The sequence below is a fragment of the Myotis brandtii genome, unplaced genomic scaffold (genome assembly GCF_000412655.1).
Source record: "Myotis brandtii unplaced genomic scaffold, ASM41265v1 scaffold68, whole genome shotgun sequence".
NCBI lineage: Eukaryota > Metazoa > Chordata > Mammalia > Chiroptera > Vespertilionidae > Myotis > Myotis brandtii.
The window spans coordinates 3641656-3648849 of NW_005370657.1; positions in this window are offsets into that span (position 1 = coordinate 3641656).

Consider the following 7194-nt stretch of genomic DNA (forward strand, 5'->3'; position numbering starts at 1 on the left):
AGATATTCTGAGGAAATCTACATTAGGAGGGTTAATTGATAACATTTGGCCCATGTTTTATTTTTTCAAATTCTCAAATATTCCGAAAAATACAAAATAACCCTGCATACACCCAACAGTCTCATTTTATAGATCAGTGGCTTTCAAGTTCTTTGACCATTATCAACTAATATAATAAGATATATTTTAACTTATACACATATTTGTGTATATATATCTATATATCAATATCTATATGTATGAAATCACTTTCGTAAAATAGTACTTGTCCTTATTACAGGTAGTGTCATCTAATATTTTCTCTTTTTTTCTTACTTAAAAAAAATATTATTTGCGAGCCACTAAATATAATTTACAACCCACTCACAGGACCACCTGAACTTTGAAAAGCACTATAAGTGAGAAAATTGAGACTTCGAGAGGGTATGTATGACCTGTCCAGTGTTCATAGCAAGGAAGTGGCAGAGCCAGGACTTGAAGCAAAGCATGATTCCAAAGCCGTTATTTTTTTCTACCACATTATATAGCTTCCAAGTGACATTAATCTCTAAAGAAACTGAATAAACAAAAAAGCCCCACCACAAATGACCTTTAATAGTAATTATATAAAATGTACATTTTCCAAGCAGAGGCTATATAGGAAGGGGCAGAAATAGTCTTTCTCTGATCATTGCCTCTACATTTTACAAAGAGCTCTTGGCCGATTGGAGTTGTCTATCCATATCTTGGACAGAATACAGTTGATAGTATTCATTAGTTATGCTGGGAACTCACAGATTCCCAAGGCACTTGTATCTCATTACTCAGTCTAGCCCTGAGCTAATCCTGGCTTCTTAAAATAATAGCTGTGTAAGACCTAGCTTCTGTGTGTGAGAGTGTGGCTTCTCAAAAATGAGCTGTTGAAATGAAATGTGACGGGAGTCAGCACTGAGATACGGGAAGGGATGTCTAGGGTCTGAGTCCAGCCCTGCCAGGGAGTTGCCATATATCCCCTCTCATACATAGTGCACATCACCTTCCCTCCCTCTCCCCAACATCATGCACCAGAATGGTACATTTTTACAATCGATGAACATATACTGACACCCAAAATTCATAGTTTACAGTAGGGTTCATTCTTGGTGTTGTATATTCTTTGGATTTGGGCAAATGTCTCATGGTATCACATGGGTTTTTATGATGGAGATTTTGTTTGACTTCCTGAATATTGGAATTTAGAGAACATTATTTCGTGCAGACCACAGAGCAGAATATTCTTCGAAAATCCAAAGAACAGTCACTATATGTAGGTACCTCAGATCAGTTCTGTGCTTTTCTGGCTTTGGTTAGTGCGCGAGAGCAGATGAGAAGCAGGGATGCAGTCTTGTTTGCTCAGGTGGCTTGGCTTCGGACAAGGACCATCAGAAAAATTGATCTTAGATTTCTTAGGATCCCTGTGTTTTAGAGACTAAGAAAGAGAGAAGGACCTACTTCGTCTGATGCCAGTGATTTCAAGGGCTTCATGAACATATTTATATACCACTCAGTTTGCTTAGGCTCAAGTGAGAGCATTCTAATTTACATTATAATCTGTAGTATGTTGGAAAGAGCCCTAGGTTGTTTGAAATCAGGCATGTAGGAGTTCCTATATCAATAATCCTGTTTGGGTGAGATTTTGTATAGTCTTTGAAGTCTAACAGACTTGATTTGAGAAAGTTACCTAACCTCTCTTGAGTGTTTTTTTCTTGTGTGTACAGTGAGGAGAAAAGTATCCATATGGACATAGTTTTGAACATTAAGTGGAGTGAAGTATGTAAAACACCTTGCTCAGTACACTGTAGGTATTTAATAAAATAAACAAACTGTAATAATACTAAATGTATGTTATTCCCACCTTCAGGAAGAAGTCCATTGTTTAGCCTGGTATACGTCCTTTCCCTTGGCCTTCCGCAATATCCCTCAGTCTCCTCTCCTGCCACTCACCGTCATGTGCCTTACTCTAGCTACACACAATTACTCATACTTTCAGAACAACCTGTGCTTTTATGGTGCCATATATTTGTATAAGCTACTGCTTTTGCCTAGAATGCACTTTTTATTTCCTCCCCCTTCTTTGCCTTTTGGGAATCTACTTCTTCAAACAGCTCTAATGCCACTTCTGATTGTGAAGTTTCCATTAGATCCTCTCCACCCCTCATAGATTTATCATTCCTGCCTGTGATTTCCCATCAGTACCTTGCTTGTGCTTTTCTCGTGGCCCTGTAAATATTTTCCTGGTCTGTCTCCCCCATAATTTCTAGAGGACAGTGACCCTTTGTTAGTGTTTTTCTAGAGTTGTGAGGCAGCATGGTGTGTTACTGTATCTCTCTTGGGACTGCCCTTCCAGTTTGAGTTCTAGATGTGAAAAATATGATGGCAGATCTCTTTGTTTTAAACCTCTGTGAAGTATAGGCAGTCCACATGGAGGTTAATCTCATTGCTCAGATTTGGACATCACCATGTGTGCAGTTCCTTTAATCCTTCTCTCGCTATGAAAATGGACTTAGCAGCTGGCATCCTCTTTTTTTCCTGTCTGGGGCAATTGGAGCTCTGTAGAATTTGGCTTGGAGGAGCAGGAACTTTGCCTCCTCAATTTAGGATGATCCTGGAGTATAGGACGGGATGTCGTTGAGGGCCTAGTACGGCTGTAGTGTGGCCAGTGACATGATACCAGGGGCCCTGCTTATTAGACCAGGGATTACAGTCATCCTCTGATTTAATTTCTGTGACACATTAAGTCTATGTTTTAGCCTACAGAACACTATAGAATTAGTGTCCTAATTCTTTCACCCTACTCCTTCCCTACCTTGTGATCTTCAAAATCACTACCTTTTAAGGCACAGCTATTCTTGGCTGACAGTCTTGCATTGGAAGCCACCACAGTACAGTGGAAAAGACAGCTCTGAGATATCCATGTAAACAAGCAAATATCATCACTGCAAAGAAACTGGGAACAGTGGCATGAGTTGGGATCGGTGATAGGTGATTTGCTCCTGGGACTTGTTGGCATTTCTCTACTAAATGGGAGAGAGTTAGTTCTCAATGAACAGGAACAGAGTTGCATAATACATGAAGTATAATAACCAGTCTGAAGAGCAATAGTTATAATAACCATCATTTTCTGAGAGCCCTCTCAGACTCTAGCCCAATGCTTGGTACTAGAACCCAGTCCTGATCGATCACATTTCATCTTTTTTATTTTTTTAATCATGTTGAATAACTGGAAGGAAGAGTTCACAAAAAAAGGAAAACTTAAAAAAAAATGGTCCTATGTTGAAGCAGTAATTCCAGATCACACATGACCTTTCTGTTATAAGCCTGCTAGGAGCAGCACTTTGCAGATTTGGGGAGATTTCACAAGTCTACAGAATTCTAAACCCTTGTCCTAGTTCAAAAAAAGTAGTAGCTGCTGGAATTGAATAGATTTCAGTTTTTCATCTTTATGGGAGGAAGTGCCAGAAGACTTGCAATGATCTTTGGGGAGAGATTCTTAGCCCCATTTCCCCTACAATGTATGCATCTGACAGCTGGCCCATCATTCTATTTTTAGGCATAATCTATGGGATTACAGAGTGGCTTCATTTCTTTTAAAGCTATATTGCAGAAATGCAAGCTGTGTAGAACTGGTTTTGCTTTGTTGCAATTTGGAGAGGCTATTTAGTACATATATTTAAATTTATTTATTTATTTATCAACTGATACAGATTCTGTTATCCAGAGATTTCATCTTAAAGTCAACTTCCAGTTGTGACTGTATTCTAGCTAATTTGGGAAAGAAATGCTAACATGGAAATGCTGGAAGTAGAGATTATTTTTACCACTTTGTATCATATCACTAATCTTCATTCCCTTCTCTCTGGGTCATATGAGGGACAATAGGCATCTTCCTTGTAGGACTTTAAAAACAATTCATAACAAGCATTCATTAAGCACATACTGCCATTTATTGAACACCACCTATATTCCAGGAACTGAACTTGCCTGATATATTCATTTACTTTTATGCTCCAATAACTATGAAAGGTAAGAGATGGTATCTCCATTTTGTACAAGAAAACTGAAGCTCCAAACAATTGAGTAACTTGCCCCAAGGACCAAAAGTATGAAATAGTAAAGCAAGAATTGGAACCCAGGTCTGTCTGATCTCAGAATCCATGCTCTTTTCCCTTATAATTGGCAGCCTCTACTAGTTTTAAGAAGATGGTTCAATTCAGAAAGGTGCAATAATCTATACTAATAATAGAGAAATATGCAAATTGTCCGGGACACAGTCACAGTTACAGTAACGACAAGCAGGCTGCCTGGAGCGACAAGGCCGGCAGGGGGATTAGTGAGGGACGACCACACGACTGAACAGCAGGCTGTGTGGGGCAACCAGGCTGGCAGGGGTGTTAGTGAGAGGTGACCAAATGACTGAACAGCAGGCTGCGTGGAGCAACCAGGCTGGCGGGGGGGGGGGCCAATTGGGGGGGGCCAGGGAAAAAGGGGGGGGGGGGGGACAATTGGGGGTGACCAGGCTGGCAGGCAGAGGCAGTTAGGGGTGATCAGGCTGGCGGGGAGCAGTTAGGAGCCAATGGTCCCAGATTGTGAGAGGGATCCTGGATTGGAGAGGGTGCAGGTTGGGCTGAGGGGTCTCCTCCCGTGCATGAATTTCGTGCACTGGGCCACTAGTTAAAATATAATGGGGGGGGGTGTTTATATAGGTATTGTACTATACAATAGAATTCAATATAGCTGTGTATTCATAAGCACTTGTTTTGATTTAGAGCTGTCATTTTGCAGGTTCTGTTACTTTCTTGATTATATGAATGAAAAAATGTAGAAAACATACTTTAGTACCTCAAGTGTTCATTTGGAAAAGGCTCCTGCTTTTAGTTTACAAAGTGTTTACAATTTAACAAATGATTTCTGAGATAAAGTTGCCCTAAAATTTGGAGGAAAATCGGTATCACTGGAGGCTCATCTTACCCATGCCAATGAGACTACTTTATCTGGAACAACCATGCCAATGATGTAGAACTTGGCAGGTATGACTTTACTCTTTAGATTGGAATGTGTAAGAAGTTCTAACTACAGAAGTGTTGATCCAACACTGTACACAGAACCATGTGTTCAGGGAACAGGAAAACATTCTTTCTCCCAGGAAATGGAGGATGTTAGGAGCAGGACAACTAAAGTGAGAAGCCTAACAAACAAGACCTTCATAGCTTTGGAAAATGGCCTTGAGAAAGAAAAAACACTTGGAGTCAGGTCTTAACTCTGCCACTTGGGATAAAATGGGTAATGATACCTTCTTACAGAGTTATTCTGAAGTCATGGTTATAAGTGGATTTTTTAAATGATCAAGATGAAGGAGTATGTTTTGAAACTACTTGAATTGCAACATTTTGCCAGTGATGTAATTGCAACAGTAATTACATTTAAGTAACCTGCTGTCATACTTAGTTGTAAGAAAATACCTTCTCATCCATCTGGTTTTACTTGGCCTGTTTTATTGTAGTTTAAATTTAATTTATTTAATTAATTTGACCTAGTAGAAAACAATTCTTGCTTCATTACTCATCGTTCTTTAGGTTCTGGTTCCTGGTTGGTGGGCTCTGTACAACAGTACAAAATGCAGAATTAGTTTTTCCTTTTAAATGTACATACATTTGTGGCAGGAAGAATGTGAAGTCAGGATGGATCCTGAAAACCATCTGAGATAGGAAGGGGGAAGCACTGCAGGAGACAGAGCCTGTTTTGGCCCGGCTTGGCTTGGCTTGTCACTTGCTGTGGTGAGCAATGAGAGGATGTGCTGGCTTGTTAAAATGAAAAACAAAGCCCCCCCGCCTCCCCACTTCATCCCCACAGATACACACACCATCTTTTCCCATCTACATTTAGTTCATTGGAACCACTACACTGTCCGTTGCTTTCCCTAAAAGAAAAATCTTCTTGTGTTTGCGACGATGTGCTCTTTACACCCAATATTTTGCTATAATGGAACTGTTCACTTTAACATCCTGCTGAAAACCCCTTCGTTTGTGGATTTTCAAAGCCTGCTGCAGCCCTTGTTTTCTACCTTTTGAATTTTTTTTACCATACCACATCGAGGAGTGAGTGGAAGAAGGGAAAGCGGTATATCATCATTCATCAACCCCACTTTTAAAAAAAGGGTGGAGACATATTAGTCTATCCTAGAGTCTCAGATGGGTTACTGGAGTCAGTCTGATCTCAGCTATACCACACTCTAGTTGTGTGACCTATGCCAAAACATCTCATCTCTCTCAGAGCTCAATTTTGTCATTTGCAGAAATGGGAAACACCGTTTTTGTCTAAGTGTTAAGTGCTGAAAAAAAATTATGTGAAACAGTACAGTGCTTAGCACACGTGAAGTGCTCAATAATGTTGTATTCTTTTCTTCCAAAGCATTTTCTAAATAGAAGAATATTGATTATTGCATTTATCCAACAAACATGTATTAATCACTATATTGATCACTCCTATAAGGACGACAGCTTCTCAGTCCTTTGTCCTTAAGCTCCATTTTATTATTATTGAGAAAAGCCTTTTAAGTTCCAGGAAGCTGGCTTAAATATGACTTTGGGAGCATATCTATATATATAAAAGGCTAAGTGACTGACCAACTGACCGGCCGGTACATATGACACACACTGGCAATCTATCTATATATATAAAAGCCTAAGCGGCTGGCTGGTAGCTATGATGTGCAATGACCACCAGGGGGAAGACACTCAATGCAGGAGCAGAAACCACAGGCATGGAAACATGGAACAGACTAATGAATCTTAGGGGGGAAGGGGGAGGGGGGAGGGCGGGAAGCGATTAACCAAAGATCTTATATGCATACTAGAGGCACCAGTGGGGTCCCTCGGCCTAGCCTGCGCCCTCTCGCAATCAGAGACCCCTTGGGGGATGTTGGAGAGTCGGTTTCAGCCCAATCGCCACAGGCCAGGCTGAGGGACCCATGCTTAGGCTTTTATGTATATACTACAGGCCCAGTGCACAAAAATTTGTGCACGCGGGGGGAGGGGGGGTCCCCCAGCCCGGCCTGTGCCCTCTCGCAGTCTGGGACCTCTCGGGAGATAACGACCTGCTGGCTTAGGCCTGCTCCCGGGTGGCAGAGGGCAGGCCCAATCCCTAAGTGCAGCCCCTGGTCAGGCTCAGAGCAGGGCC